The sequence below is a fragment of the Tasmannia lanceolata genome, unplaced genomic scaffold (assembly GCF_043159265.1).
Source record: "Tasmannia lanceolata isolate RefF3 unplaced genomic scaffold, GAP_Taslan_0.1 ptg000008l, whole genome shotgun sequence".
NCBI classification, from domain to species: Eukaryota; Viridiplantae; Streptophyta; class Magnoliopsida; order Canellales; family Winteraceae; genus Tasmannia; species Tasmannia lanceolata.
In genome coordinates, this window is record NW_027518685.1 from 31219027 (window position 1) to 31235159 (window position 16133).

The following is a 16133-nucleotide window of genomic DNA, read 5'->3' on the forward strand; positions in this document are numbered from 1 at the left end:
GGGGATTGAGTGCATGGATTCTCCATATCTCCTATGAATTGCTCTGAAGGATCCGGTAGAAGTATCCTTATTTGAGTATTCCCATCAGATACTTGGTTATTTCATATTTGGTGTTTTAAAGGATCCAACATTTCATTGATCTAAATCCCTTTATGTACTTCCCTTTGTGTAACATAAGTTACATGTTAGTTCAGTTCTCTTCTGTCATCATATTATGTAACTTTGAATTAAATTTTGGTTTTGGTCCGTTTTTAGAGCTGGTCTAAACATAGTTCGTTTGGGAAACCTCATCCTGTACGTCTTGGTACACACACAGAAATGATCTTTGCCATCCTGTTTCTTTGGTCGAGCTTACCATCACTCCTTTTTCTAGGATGACTATTGTAGTTTACACACCTTCTGTTGATCCGGGGAGAGACTTGTTCTGATTCAAAGTCATCGAATTAAGCTTTGCCATTGTCGGTGCTTGTGCATGACAGGAGAATTCAACATGGTCAGGTGGCATTTGGATCAATCTGTTCAGTTTTTAGTAAAATCATCTGCGTAATGTTATTTGATCAGGGCCGGTGATGAACTTCCTAAGTATTTTCAAACCCTTTTCCTTTGCATCTGGCAATTGCATTTCAATGGTTAGCCTTTAAGGGTATGGTCGGTTGATTAATCAGCGTGGGAAAGGAAAGGAAAATAATGTGGCAAAAAAGAATATAAAAGAAAATGAAATCTTTCCGGTCGTTTGATTGTCAAGAAAAAGAAAAGAATCCAAGCCCAAGAAAGTTGTTGCAAATGGAAAATGAATTCTTTCCGGTCATTTTGCTGTCAAGAAAGGGAGGGAATCCAAGCCTAAATAGTTGTTTTCCTCTCCCCAAGCCCAAATCCTCTCCTCACAGCAGGACTTTTGTTAGAATATATGGGATATTGAGAGATCAAATTTGATTTGATTATGGGATATTGTAAGTTCCATCATTGATTTGATTGTGTGGTAGATTAGGGTAGGCCGGCTTGATTAGGCAACTTGGTTTGATTTGGTTTATCTCTTTCTATTCGTATGGTAATCTCTTTCTATGTTTATCCCTTTGAGAGTTTTATATAAATACTCTTAGGGCTCTTTGTAATTTATCCGAGATATCCAAGATATCCAAGAATAATAAAATTTCTCTAAATTTATCATGGTATCAGAGCCATCGTCCTTGGCTTGACCTTAATACAAGAGCTTCCGTTCTCCGGCAGGTGGCCGATTTGCCGTCCGCCCGGCTAGCTACTGCTACATTTTTTTGTTCCTTTTGCTTCCCTCTTTTCGTTGGTATTAGGGAGAACGACATCTTACGAAGACAAGATTATTGCCTTCTGCCATCTCCGCCGTGTTCATAGAGCCCCGTCGGTATTGTTTGTTTAAAGTGACATAAGAAGAAAATACTTCGAGAGAAGTTTGAAGAAAGTTCTCCCATTTCTTTTGTTCTATAAAACCCTCATCATATTTCTACTAGAAAAGATCAGTCATGTCACATCACTCCTTTTTTATGGTCTGTTTGGCTTTATGCTATCTCCTACGGTTAGCAATGCAAGCACCACTTTCCAAACTCATACATGATGTTTGTGATGGCATGTAATCTTTTGCATGCGTGACATGCAAGCAAAAGAATGGTAGGGACAACACCCTCTCTTTGCCCTCTGCAATAAAACAACAACCTCACCCCTATCCATTTCAAATTTATGAGATTTCTAGTTCCCCCTCTTATATTGATATCATCACACCTTTGTTATTCCCCATTATTCATTTTAATATTTGCTATTTGCAACGTTTCTTTCATGCCGTGTCTAAATTTTTTTACCGATATTTGCGCAATTGTTTATGATCGTCAATTGTCACTCATCTCTTTGCTTTAATTTTCTTTGTCCTATTTCAGTTGAGGTACCTCTTCGAGGTGCATGCCTGAAATTGATTACTCTACTCAGTTGAGGGGCCTCGATCCTTTGAGGTTCATGCTTGAGAGAGTCAAATTCCATGAGGATCAGTACTTGTTGACCCGTGATTTCTCGCCCAGCGTCGCCCATTTTTGCCCATCGAGGCTCATTCTTGCCCATTCCAGCATGGTCCATTGTGACCCATTCCTTGCCCATTCCGGCATTGGTCCATAGTGACCCATACTCGCTCATCGAGGCTTCAATTTTGTCTAGCTCATTGAGGCTATGATTTGTTCGGATCCATCTCTTCACGACACATCAACAAGCGGCGCCTTTTTCGGCAATATACTTTCGGCAAAAACATCAGGGATATTCATTATCAAATTTTGGCTGTGCGCTTCAAATCAAAGGATTATATTTTCTTATGAATAATTCTAGTGGAAAGTTCTATTTTCATATTGGGATTTTATTGTAATCAAACGTATATCGATTTTCAATCCATATACGTTTGAGGGGGCATGTTAGAATATACGGGATATTGGGAGATCAGATTTGATTTGATTATGGGATATTGTAAGATCCATCATTGATTTGATTGAGTAGTAGAGTAGGGTAGGCTGGCTTGATTAGGCAACTAGGTTAGATTTGGTTTATCTCTTTCCATTCCTATGGTAATCTCTTTCTTATGTTTATCCCTTTGAGAGTTTTATATAAACACTCTTAGGGCTCTTTGTAATTTATATGCTGGTTCGAAGTATCTGAGTGAGGGATGATAGTCAAGCTTTCCCTAACCCCACAATGCCGATATGTGTTAAGAAATGGATTTCGTCGACCCTTTCTTGCAAATCGTTGCCAACCGAAATCAAATTAGTAAAAGCCCCCGCATTGAATGATTGGGAGATGGGATTTACAAAGTACAGCAAGGTCGTTTATTAACAATCATATGATTGGGCCTTTGCTCTTCTTTTGTGACGTCTTCGGTTACGGGCAGCAAGAATATCTTGTAACCATCGAGACGCATGAATTCAAGATCCTCAGGGATTTCTATGACCTTGTTTGCCATTTTGATGTCTTTTGAGAGCCATAGATGAAAAAGATTACGTAGTTTGGTTTTTAAAGGTTCTATTTTTGCTGCCTTCCAAAAAAGGGGCTTTTGAACTTTGATGATCAACCCAACACCTATATTCATCCTTTAAAAGATGCAGAAGGTGTTGATACGTCCTCTATCCACATAGGAAGCTTACCCACTTCCACCCATTACCGGTAACATTCCATCTCTGAGAGATGTGAAAGGATTTGACGGCGGTCTGATCCAAAAACCAAAGAGTTCCTGACATTCCTCTTTTAGGAGATGAAGCTCCCTTTGTCGGTTATGAATTTGGCAGGTCTTGGGCTGGATGGCTCCGGTGCGCCCGCTAGACAAGACTGGGTCTTGGTCTTTAGCACTGGCGGACTTCCTTTTTACCGCGGCTGGGAGAAGTTTGGGCCTCCACAGGCTTGACTTGGCAAGGGGAAAGATGACCGGAGGTCAGAGCCTTTCCTACAGGCACCTCCTTTCGTGCCCAAACTATCGAAGAATAATAAATAAATTTAGATAATCAAATCAAATTACAAAGAGCCCTATGAGTGTTTATATAAAACTCTCAAAGGGATAAACATAGAAAGAGATTACCATAGGAATGGAAAATGATAAACCAAATCTAACCTAATTGCCTAATCAAGCCAGCCTACCCTAATCTATGACCCAATAAAATCAATGATGGATCTTACAATATCCTATAATCAAATCAAATCTGATCTCCCAATATCCCATATATTCTAACATGCCCCCTCAAACGTGTATGGATTGAAAATCGATATACGTTTGATTACAATAAAATCCCAATATGAAAATATAACTTTCCACTAGAATTCTTCATAAGAAAATATAATCCTTTGGTTTGAAGCGCACAAACAAAATTTGATAACGAATATCTCTGATATTTTTGCTGAAAGTATATTGCCGAAGAAGACGCTGCTTGTTGATGTGCAGCGAAGAGATGAATCCGAACAAATCATAGCCTCAATAGGCTAGACAAAATTGAAGCCTCGATGGGCGAGTATGGGTCACAATGGACCAATGCCAGAATGGGCAAGAAATGGATCACAATGGACCATGCCGGAATGGGCAAGAATGAGCCTCGATGGGCAAAAATGGGCGAAGATGGGCAAGAAATCACAGGTCAGCAAGAAATCACAGGTCAGCAAGTACCGATCCTCATTGAATTTGACTCTCTCAGGCACGAACCTCAAAGGATCGAGGCCCCTCAGCTGAGTAGAGTAATCAATTTTAGGCACGCACCTTGAAGAGGTACCTCAACTGGAATAGGACAAAGGAAAAGAAAGTAAAGAGATGAGTGACAATTGATGATCATAAACAATGGCGCAAATATCCGCAAAAATTTTTAGACGCGGCATGAAAGAGAGGTTGCAAATAGCAAATATTGGAATGAATAATGGGGAATAACAAAGGTATGCTGATATCAATATGAGAGGGGGAACTAGAAATCTCATAAATTTGGAATGGATGGGGCTGAGGTTGCTGTTTTATTGCAAAGGACAGAGAGAGGGTGCACTATAAAGAGAAGAAGGGCATTCATGACAAGAGCAAACTAGGATAATGAAAATGGGTGTCATGAGTAAAATGACAGGGTGCTATCCCTACCTTTCTTTTGCTTGCATTTCACGCATGCCAAAGATTACATGCCATCACAAACATCATGTAAGAATTTAGAAAGTAGTGGTTGCATTGCTAATCGTAGGAGATAGCATAAAGCCAAACAAACCATAAAAAATGAGTGACCTAAAAAATGAGTGATGTGACATGACTGATCTTTTCTAGCAGAAATATGATGTGGGTTTTAAAGAACAAAAGAAAGGGGAGAACTTTCTTCAAACTTCTCTCGAAGTATTTTCTTCTCATCTCACTTTAAACAGACAATACCGACAGGGCTCTGTGAGCACGGTGGAGATGGCAAAAGGCAATAATCTTGTCTTCGTAAGATGTCGTTCTCCCTAATACAAATGAAAGGAGGGAAGCAACCGTTAGATCTAGATGAGAGTGAGAGAGAGGTAGTTAAGATAGATTAGGCAAATGGTTAGGATTAGGATTCTCTTGATCTTATCTTTATCTTCTGTGGTTATCTGTAAATGCTTATTTAAGCACTTTTGTTGATTAATGAAGATCATCTGAGAATTAGCAGAAATCTAGAATTCAATATGGTATCAGAGCGGGTCGATCCGACCACGCACTAAGCATAGTTCCATCAATTCCGTTTTCTGACGAACGACTGATCTAGCCATCCGCCGGGCACTACATCGCCATTACAAACCCTTTTCTGAATCATATCTATCTGTTCCTGTAGTAGAGCAGTGATTTTTCAGAAGCAATAAACCGATTCCTTCCGCTGAGAAGAGGTGAGCCTTTCTTTCAGACTACAAAGCATCATTCCTCAATGATCGGCACGCAAGTGCGCACCTTATTTTGCTTTGGTTTCCTTTTCCCAGCGTGTGCCCGTTCGATTCCTGCCATCCTCGCCGACATGTCTGTTATTCATCGCCATGACCGCAAGAAGCTCTCCCCTTCTTGATTCTAATCTCATGATCCATACTAGCAACGGGCATAGTGGCTGCCTCAATTTCAATCCACGGGCAGGGAAGACAAAAGCTCTAGTCAAATCCGTTTCTAAGTTTTGTAGAAAGCATTAAATGCTTATTGGGAATAAGGAAATGACAGTCCCTCCCCGCATATTTCCACGGTTTTGCTAAATAGAATATATCCCAACCTTGTTAAAGGCACTCCAAGCTTTGATTTTCTCACAACTATTCACATCATTGCCTTTTAATTTCCTTCTTTTTCCTGCTACCCTCCTCCTTTTGTCCTTTGCAAAAGAAAACACCTCTTTGTCAATGCTTTCATGATATCTTTGTCATGAGAAATTCACAAACCCTTCATATTTTATATTTCCATTCCAAAAAAATTATTAAGCCTTCTCATGTATTGGTTTTGTCATTATTATTCTCAGCTGGAAATCGTCGCTTCTCTTCACCTTTTCCTCTTTTTTTTTTCCTTTATTTTTTTTCTTTCGCCCATTTCAGTTGAGGTACTTCTTTGAGGTTCATGCCTGAAATAGGACACCTCTACTCAGTTGAGGGGCCTCGGTTCCTTGAGGTTCGTGCCTGAGAGAGCAGTTCAAATTCCACGAGGATCGGCATTGAAAGCTGTCCCATGATGATCCATGGCTATCCATTTCCTTGAAGATCGGCATTTAAAACCTATCCATCTTTGAAGATCGATATCTAAAATTGGTTCGCGAAAACTCGTCCATGGAGGCTGAGTCTCATGAAGCCTATTAATGCTCATCTTCCAAGCAACATTATCTTCGGCAATCAACCTAAGCCATTTGCCAACAGACAGAAATGCTCGTCTTCAACAACATCGCCAAAGATCAGGCGACATCTTCAACAGAAAGATCATCATGATTCAACAGTGTGCTAATTATTTTTGGGATATTCTACTGTAATTATTTGGGGATATTTTTATTGTAATCGAACGTATGTTGATTTCCAATCCACATACGTTTGAGGGGGCATGTTAGAGAATATCACTCGTTAGATCTAGATGAGAGTGAGAGAGAGGTATTCAAGATAGATTAGGCAAATGGTTAGAATTAGGATTCTCTTGATCTTTTCTTTATCTTCTGTGGTTATCTGTAAATGCTTATTTAAGCACCTTTGTTGATTCATGAAGTTCGTCTGATAATTAGCAGAAATCTAGAATTCAATAACTTTGAAAGTGAGAAAGTGCACCCAACTTTCCCTCCACCTCAGCCAACTTTCCCTCCACGTCATTTTCCCGTGCCCCTAAAGTAGCAACCAGACATCTTTGTTAACTTACCAACTTCTCCAAAAGCTTAAGCTGTTGAAGAAAGGCGTTATTTATCTTTTATACTTTAACACTCCCCCGCACGTGTGGCCCACTTGGCAAACACATGGCACATGTGGTCCCACTTTGGGCCGACCATCGCATGTGGAATTTTGCTATCCGGGAGGTTTGAACTCGAGACCGTTGGCTCTGATACCATGTTAACTTACCAACTTCTCCAAAAGCTTAAGCTGTTGAAGAAAGGCGTTATTTATCTTTTATACTTTAACAATCTTGAATTCTGTCTTTTAGCCTAAAAGCACTACTTTCCAATGGAATCCATTAGACAACGCAACAACCGAACACTCCCTAATGGAAAAATTCTTGCAGTGAATCATCTTATGAGAAGAAGGATTTCCAGATTGTTAAGGTATAAAAGGTTAATTAACGCCTTCTCCAACAACTTCCTTTTGGAGTAACTGGTTGTTTCACATGGTATCAGAGCTCAGGGCGTGGTAACCCTGGTTTGCCTCTGAGGGCGGAAATGTCCCTTGGGGAAGATCTCGGAAACCCCGGTATAGTATCTCGTGGTTCCCACGTTGCCGCCGCGTGGAGGGGCGAGATGGTCTACGTGCTTCCGCATGGAGGGGGAGATTGTTGGGGTTCCACGCAAAAGCAAAGATCCCACATAGGTAAAGTGGAATGGATGTAGATGGGTTATAAGGGAATGGGCACCCTCCCCTAATGGCTAGCTTTTAGGGGTGAGTTCTACGCGGTTAAATTCCCTACAAATGATATCAGAGCAAAGGTCCTGAGTTCAAACCTCCTTAATATAAAAAATCCACATGCAATGGTCAACCCAAAAAATGGGGCCATATGTGCCAAGTGTAGGCCAACCCAATGAAAGAGGGGCCACATGTGAGGGGGAGTGTAAAGTATAAAACATTAAATAACACCTTCTCCTACAGCTTAAACTTTTGGAGTAACTGGTTGTTTCACACAGATGATGGAGGATGTTTTCTGTGGACATCCATAGAAACCTCGAGACATATCCTTCTGTTGTGCTTGGTTGGCCTAAATTTGGTGTTATATTTTTGATTTTTTTAGTTTAATAGGTTAATGGTTATCTCAAGATTTCCAGATGATGGAGGATGTTTTCTACAGCCATCCCTAGAAACCTCGAGCCATATCCTTCTGTTGTGCTTGGTTGGCCTAAATATGGTGTTGCATATTTTGATTTGTTTAGTTTAATAGGTTAATGGCTATCTCAAACTTTTTTTTATCTGATTAAGTTTTGGTGATGGCGGAAAAGACCTATGGGTAATGAAAGATTAGACTGCATTTGGACCATGCTTTTCCCTTCATGCTTAACAAATTTTGGTGTTCTTAGATGAATTTTGTTCTTTGGCATTATATCCCTAATACATAATTATGTCTGGCTTAGGTTTTCTCATATCAACCTTGAGCGTTCTTATGCTTTTCTTAAAGTTCTATGCTCTATCTCGAGCATTTTCTCTCTGGATATTTAAAAAAATTTAAGGCGTCACTCCTCCTTTAGGCTCGAGTTAATTTGGGTTACTCATGGATTTTAAGCCCTTAATTCAAAATTGGTGGAATTCTAATAATTTTCCTGGTAGGCATGGATAGGCTGGATTATGTTTTCCACAAACTAAGGGGTTCTTAAAGCCTTACTGTGACAATGAAGTAAAGAATATTTCTGCAATTTGGCGATTATGAAGTTAATAAAAAGTGAGATAGAGGTCTTAAAGAGAAGTGATTGCTCCTTTATCTCTGACTGAGAGCAATATGAGATCCTCTCTTAAACATAATTGGATTAATATTAATGATCAAGTGGGAGCCTTTTTGCTTCAAAGATCTAGGTCTCTATGGCAGTAGGAGACCATAACATGGAATCTTTTCATAGAATAGCCACTACACAAGGCAGGAAAAAGATGACATGGAAATTAAGATCAATTGTGAAGTTTAGGAAGCTAGAAGGGAAGGGGCATGGAGGGAGCAATATCTCAGTATTTTTCAAGTTTATTCACTAGTGATTAGAAAGATAGGCCATGGATTTATGGAGATTTTCCTTATTTATCTCTTCTAATCTGCCAATTTGGAGTCTTCTTTTTCTAGGGAGGAGCTCTGTAAAGCGGTTTTCAGCCTCCCAAAGTACATTCCCTTGTTCTTGATAATCTCCCTTCAGCTTTCTTCTAGGAATGTTGGGAGGTCATTGAATTTGATGTAATGAAGGTCATGGAGTTCTTTTTCTATCATTTTTTTAAATGGCAAAGGAATATATTAAAAGAGGCGAAAAGTGACTGAGATGGTCGGTACAAGCACCGGAATACAAGAAGAAAGAGAGGAGGAAAAGAAAAAAGAGAAACATAATCTCTCAAGGGGGCGAAAATTCAAACAATGTTCAGGCTTCATTACTAGTTGATCTTCTGACTTGCTAATAAGAAATAGGGGACCTAGCCATACGGTCTTGGATCTCGTCAATCCAAATGTTCAATCTCCATGGGTGGGATTGACTCCTTTGTAGCCATCTACTGACATTAAGGAAGTCACCGTCCACTATTAGGCAATCAAAATCACTGTCTTCTATTATTCTGATCCCCTGGAAAACTGCTCTGACCTTCCGCTTCATTCGCATCCGTGATGCCAATGGGATCTGAGAATTCCCACCGAGTCGTTCCGTTCTCATCTCTGAGAATGCCACTGTTAGATATATGTAATGAGCCTGAGGGCAATATAGTCATTGTACTTGTCTTTATAATATAAATATCATCGTGAGGGGGAGCAAGTCTCCAACGCTTTCATTCTCATTCTCTGACTCTAACATGGTATCAAAGCCCTAGGGTTACGATGCCCTAGGGACCCCGAACGAACACCTCCGCCATCCACCATCGCCTCCGATGGTGGATGGTGGATGGCGTTCAGATGTATGGAGTCCTTCATGGATTATGTCACATTCTGGTTACAGATATTTTATTGTGTTTGTGGATGATTATTCCCGTGTTCTTTGGTTATACTTGCTTAAGGATCGTTCTCAGGTTTTTCATGTTTTTCGCACCTTTTATGTAGAGAGATTGCTAACCAATACAATTGTAGCATTAAATGTTTGTGCACTGGCAACGCTAGGGAATATTTCTCTACTGAGTTTCAGGATTTCTTATCCTCTCGTGGTATTGTTCATCAGTCTTCCTGCACACATACTTCACAGCAAAATGGTGTGGCTGAGCGCAAGCTGTGCCACCTTCTGGATATCACTCGCTCTATGCTTTTTCAAATGTGAGTTCCTAAGTCTTATTGGAGTGATGCCGTACTCACTGCCTGTTTCTTGGCTAACTGTCTTCCATCCTCTGTTCTGGATGGCTCTACCCCTTTTTACGTTCTTCATCTTACGGATGAGCCATTTCCTTTGAATCTGCGAGTGTTCAGATGTGTCTGTTTTGTCCATAATCTATCTCCAGGTGCTGATAAATTGGATGCTAAGGCAGATAAATGTGTATTTCTGGGATACTCTTGTACCCAGAAAGGCTATCGTTACTATAGCCCACGGTTGAGACGCATGTTTGTTTTAGCCGATGTCACATTCTTTGAGTTAGAGCCGTTCTTTCCTCCCTCTCCAGGGGATGTGTTTGTCATTTCAGCGCTGTTGCCTCCTCTTCCTATCCCTGTTCTTCACGATCCTATTGATCATCCTAGTCCAACTACAGATGCACCGTGTCACCCACCGCCTGTTACTAAGGTCTACCATCGACGAGCGAAAGAGAAGGTATATCATATCATGCCTGAGCAGGTTTCCTCCTAGACAGAGATCTTGGCTGTTGCCACTCAGGTACCCGTTGTTTCTATTCCTGTTATTTCAATTGATTCACCTATTGCATCTCGTACGAGATCTTGTCAGACTGCTCGTCCTATTTCTTCAGTTGTTTCTTATGAGCATCTCGCCCCTTGTTTTCGCAGTTTTGTCCCTTCCTTGTCTTTTGTCTCTTTGCCCAGGAATGTCCAAGAGGAACTAGATCACCCTGGCTGGCGTGCTGCTATGGATGTTGAAATGGCGGCCCTTCAATCTAATCATATATGGGATTTGGTTTTGCTTCCTTCTGGAGCTCAGGCTGTTGGTTGTCGCTGGGTATTTGCCATCAAACTCTGGCCAGATGGAACCATTGAGCGACTTAAGGAGCGCCTTGTCGCTAAGGGCTACACTCAGAGATATGGCCTTGACTACACATAGACCTTTTCACCAGCGGCCAAAATTCCATCTGTTAGAGTGTTTATTTCCCTCGCTGTCAATCGAGGTTGGCCCCTCCCCTATATCAGCTGGATGTCAAAAATGCCTTTCTTCACGGGCAGTTGACTTAGGAGGTGTATATGGAGCAACCTCCAGGGTATGTTGCTTAGGGGAGATGTCTTCCTCAGTTTGCAGACTCCATAAGTCCTTGTATGGACTAAAACAATCTCCAAGAGCATGGTTTGGCTGCTTTAGTGATGCGCTCATGACATTTGGTATGCGACAGTGTCCAGTGGATCACTCTGTGTTTAGTTGTTTTGATGCAGGGCATATTCTACTCATTGTATATGTAGACGATATCATTATTACAGGGAGTGATACAGCTGGCAGACAGAGGTTGAAAGTGTTACTACAAAAAGAGTTTGCTACAAAGGATCTTGGACGCTTTCGATACTTTCTGGGGATTGAGGTTTCATACTGGTGTAGGACCGGGAAGAGAAATTGAAGAAAGGGGAGAAAGAGAAATTACAGGTGAAGGGTGACTTTTTTTTGGTTTAAGGTTTCAACAATGAGGGTGGTGACTGGGAGATGGGTTTTAAGCTTAGGGATGACGGGTATGGGGCAAAGGACTGGTTGTTTGTGGGTTGGGTTTTGGGCTTCGGATGGTTTTGTGTTCGGAAGAAAATTCGAGGCAACAGATTTTGTGGAATTCTCGAGCTATTCGCAGCGGAGACTTCAGAGACTTGGATCCTTCGCTCTGATACCAATTTGATGTAGGCAAGGAGAAGAAATTAGAAGAAGAAATTAGAAGAAGAAGAAGAAGAAGAAGAAAAGAAGAAGAGAAGTAGAAGAGAATTAGAAGTAGAAGGGAAGAAATTTAGGGAAGGAGGCACTCAATTAGTCTCAATTCTATTAATCATTCAAAGTTAAGAAAACAAGATGCAGCTTACCTATAAATAGGCAATTAAGAATCCCTAAAATAAAGAAACCTACTAAATTAAGAATCTCTTAAAGACTAAACTACCCTAAAAGTAATAAAGACTAAAATAACCCTAATAATACCAACTAATCCCAAAAATATCCCTAAAAACAATAAAATAACCATAACATAAATAAAAAGATCCCTATGTGGGCCCACGAGTGCGACCCCATCTAGAATAAACGTGCAATGGGCGTTGATCTCCATCACTTACTCTGGTACTAGTTTATCTCTCTCACAGAGGAAATATGTTCTAGATTTATTGGAGGAGACTGGTTTTACAGGGATGAAACCAACGACTGAACATATGGACCCCAATACTAAACTTATGGCCGAAGGAGATTTGATGGATGATCCTGGTCGGTATCGCCGATTAGTAGGAAGGCTTGTCTACCTCACTGTTAATTAGTTTATGAGTGCACCACGCACTTCTCACTGGGCAATAGTAATTCAGATCCTTCGTTATTTAAAGGGGCACCAGGGAAAGGTCTTCTGTTCAAGAAACATGGATATAGTCGCGTGGAAGGATTTTGTGATGCAGATTGGGCAGGATCTCCAGCAGGTAGGAGATCCACCACAGGCTATTGTGTTGGAGGCAACCTTGTATCATGGAGAAGTAAAAAGCAGGATATAGTTTCTAAGTCTTGTTCAAATGCAGAGTATCGAGCTATGTCTCACACGAGTGGAGAACTTCTCCGGCTATGATCTCTCCTATCTGAGATTGGGTTTCCATCATCGTCTCCAGCACAACTTTATTGTGATAATAAAGTTGCCATCTACATTGCTTCCTGTTGGATATAGTGTATTGCCTAAGGGCATAGTTGTCATTTTTTGTACTTATCCTATTTAATATAAATACATAAGTGAGGGGGAGATTTTCCTAACTCACTTTTCTCTTCTCTCTGTTCTCTCACAACATGGTATCAGAGTCCTAAACCCTAACCCTCCTTCCTTCTCCCTCTCTCTAACCTAACCTTAACCCTAATTCTAAAACCTAACCCTCCTTCCTTCAACCCCGCTACAGTACCGCTACAGTGCCTCCCTTCTCTCTTTTACCCTCTTCGAACAATGAAACCAAGCAACCCTAGTTTCATTCTCTTCCCAATGATCTAAAATCCTTTGAAATTGTTCTCTACCTCTTTGCGGCTCCAAGTCTAGTCCTTATATCTTCTTGTTTCCCAATGGCTCATATAGCTCGCCCCCATCCCTTGTCCTTGTCTCGGGGCCGCACTCTTTTCTCTGGATCATCGATCCGACTTCCTTTACCTTTATCCTCCTCTATCTTCGCTGTACTTCTTTTGGTTTGTCGGTATCGTTGAGAGCTTCTCATACCTCTTGTCGTTCTTCTATCTATTGTCATGGACTCCCCTGATGTTATTGATCCTCCTCAGATCAGCCCTTCTCGTGCTAACACCCGCTCCGCTACGGCGTCGGCCTCTTCTTCGAGTTATACCCCTTCCTCATACTCTCCGTCTGTGGACCATTCTTTTCCTCAGATTAGCTCAGAGCGTCTTGACGGCTCCAACTACTTGAGTTGGAGTCTCGCTGTTGAGACCTAGCTCCTCGCTCGAGGTAAGGTATCCCTTATTGAGCAGGATCCCCCTTCTCCCTCAGATCCTACCTATGACTATTGGTGGCAGGATGATGCCCTCATTCGCAGCCTTCTATGGCAGAGTATGACCCCCCAGGTGTATAGACCACTGATGACCTTGCGTACCTCTAAGGCCATCTAGGATCATGCCGCTCTCATTTATTCTGGGGTTGATAACCTCACACGTCTCTCATCCACCTACTCTGAGTGGATACATCTTCACTGCGGTGATGCCTCTTTCTCTGATCACTACAGTCGGTTTATCTCACTCTGCCAGCAGCTTGACACCTATATGCTCCTGACCACTGATCTGGTTGTTCTTACTCGACATCGTCACCAGTTCCGTGCTGTTCACTTTCTCGAATCTCTGGGGCCAGAGTTTTTACCCTTTCGTCAGCAGCTTCTTGGCTCCGGTTCACTTCCATCTATCAGCGAGATTTATTCACGTGCTCAGCAGTGCTTACCCAGTGCTTCTTCTACTGTTGTTCCTGCCGACGGTTCCGCTCTTGCAGTTTATGACGGTGGGTTCCGTTTTGGCCGTGGTGGTAGCTCATCCGGGCGTGGTGGCGGCCGTGACTTTGGCGGCGGCTGCGATGGTGGTCTCGGCCGTGGTACTGGTGGCCATGGTTTAAAATTTCGGTTCCGGTACCGGTTTTGGACCCTGAAATTTCAAAATTTTCGGTCGAAATCCGGTACAACAAAGAAAATAATATTTTATTCAATATTAAATTTCAGCCGAAATTACCGAAATTTCGGTCGAATATTAAATTAATTTAAAAAAAAACAAGTTTTTTGGGTGAAATTTCGGAAAAATTTAAATTTCGACCGAAATAAAATACCGTTTCGGTTTTTTGGTGATTTCGGTGTCGGTCTCCACTGAAATTCGAAATTTCGGTCGAAATTTAAAACCATACCGGTGGCCGACCCCATTCTTACTGTACTCACTGCCGTCGAGAGGGACATTATATAGATACGTGTTACACACTACACCCAGAGCTTCATCCATCTCGGTCGGCCCACCTTACTGCTGCAGATTCTATTGATGCTTAAAAACACAGTCCATTCTTGGCAGCGCCCCCACCGCCTCACAGAGTGACACTATGACTATTTCCAGGGCCGATTACGATGAGTTGCAGCGTCTCCGTCTTAGTAGCCGCCCACCTACTGCCGGTTATGCTCAGCCAGGTAGTTCACCGGCCACTCTCCTTACTAGCCCAAGTTCCTGGATTATTGATTCAGGGGCCTCGAACCATCTGACTGGTAATGCCTCTTCTCTTAGTTCTTTTTCTCCATTTTCTCCTGCGACTCATTCTGTTACTTTAGCTTATGGGACCTCTACACCCATCACTGATATCGGTACTTTATCTCCACATTCTGGCTTTCAATATCATCTGTTCTTTGTGTCCCCAAATCTCCTTTCAATTTAATTTCTGTTAGTCAAACTTACTATGAATCTACACTTCTGTGTCTCATTCTTTCCTTCTCACTGTGTTTTTTAGGATCTCACGACTGGGAGGACGATTAGCTCGGGCCGTGAGGTGGATGGCCTCTACCATCTCGACAGTGACTTGCCTCGTGTTGCCTTACACAGCTCTGTCGATTCGTACCTGTGGCATTGTTGTCTCGGTCATCCCCCTCTCCAGAAGCTACGTCAGACATCTACTGTTTCTTCCACTATTCAGCCTTTTGATTGCGAGTCTTGTCAACTTGGGAAACACCATAGTGTGTCTTCCCCTCTAGGGTCCTTAGTCGAGTATCACGTCCTTTTGATTTAGTACATTCAGATGTATTGGGTCCCTTGTAGACTATGTCTCAGTTTGGCTATAGATATTTTATCATATTTGTGGATGATTTCTCTCGTGTTACCTGGTTGTTTTTATTAAAAGATCGTTCTCATGTTTTTAATGCATTTCATGCTTTTTATACTGAGATTACTACACAATATCAGTGCACCATTAAATGTTTACGCACTGATAATGCACGTGAGTATCTTTCTAATGAGTTTAGCACATTTCTCTCGTCCCATGGTATCATTCATCAATTATCATGTGCACACACATCGCAGGAAAATGGTGTTGCTGAGTGGAAACTCCGTTACTTACTTGACATCACGCGTTCCCTCCTCTTTCAGATGCATGTCCCTAAGTCTTATTGGAGCGATGCCGTTCTTACCGCTTGCTTCCTCGCAAATCGCCTTCCATCTTCTGTACTTGATGGCTCCTCCCCGTACTAGATACTTCATCCTACGAGTGATCCCTTTCCTCTTACCCCCCGGGTCTTTGGTTGTGTCTGTTTTGTACACAACTTATCTCCTGGTCTGGATAAGTTGGACCCTCGGGCTGAGCGCTGTGTATTTCTAGGCTACTCCCGTACCCAAAAAGGCTATAAATGCTACAACCCTAGGCTAAGATGCTTATTTATCTCGGCCGATGTCACCTTCTTTAAGTCCACCCCTTTCTTTCAGCTACTGTTCGGGATGGCCTCTCTAATTCTCCAGTTCCTCTTCCCCTCCCTGTCC

At 41.8% G+C, this 16133-nt stretch overlaps 1 protein-coding gene across 1 annotated transcript in view; it reads left to right on the forward strand.

The window, feature by feature from the left end:
• Positions 1 to 16133, forward strand: part of LOC143885179 (AGC (cAMP-dependent, cGMP-dependent and protein kinase C) kinase family protein) — a 61731-nt gene that overhangs the window by 17607 nt on the left and 27991 nt on the right. The gene's annotated exons all lie outside the window — the stretch shown is intronic.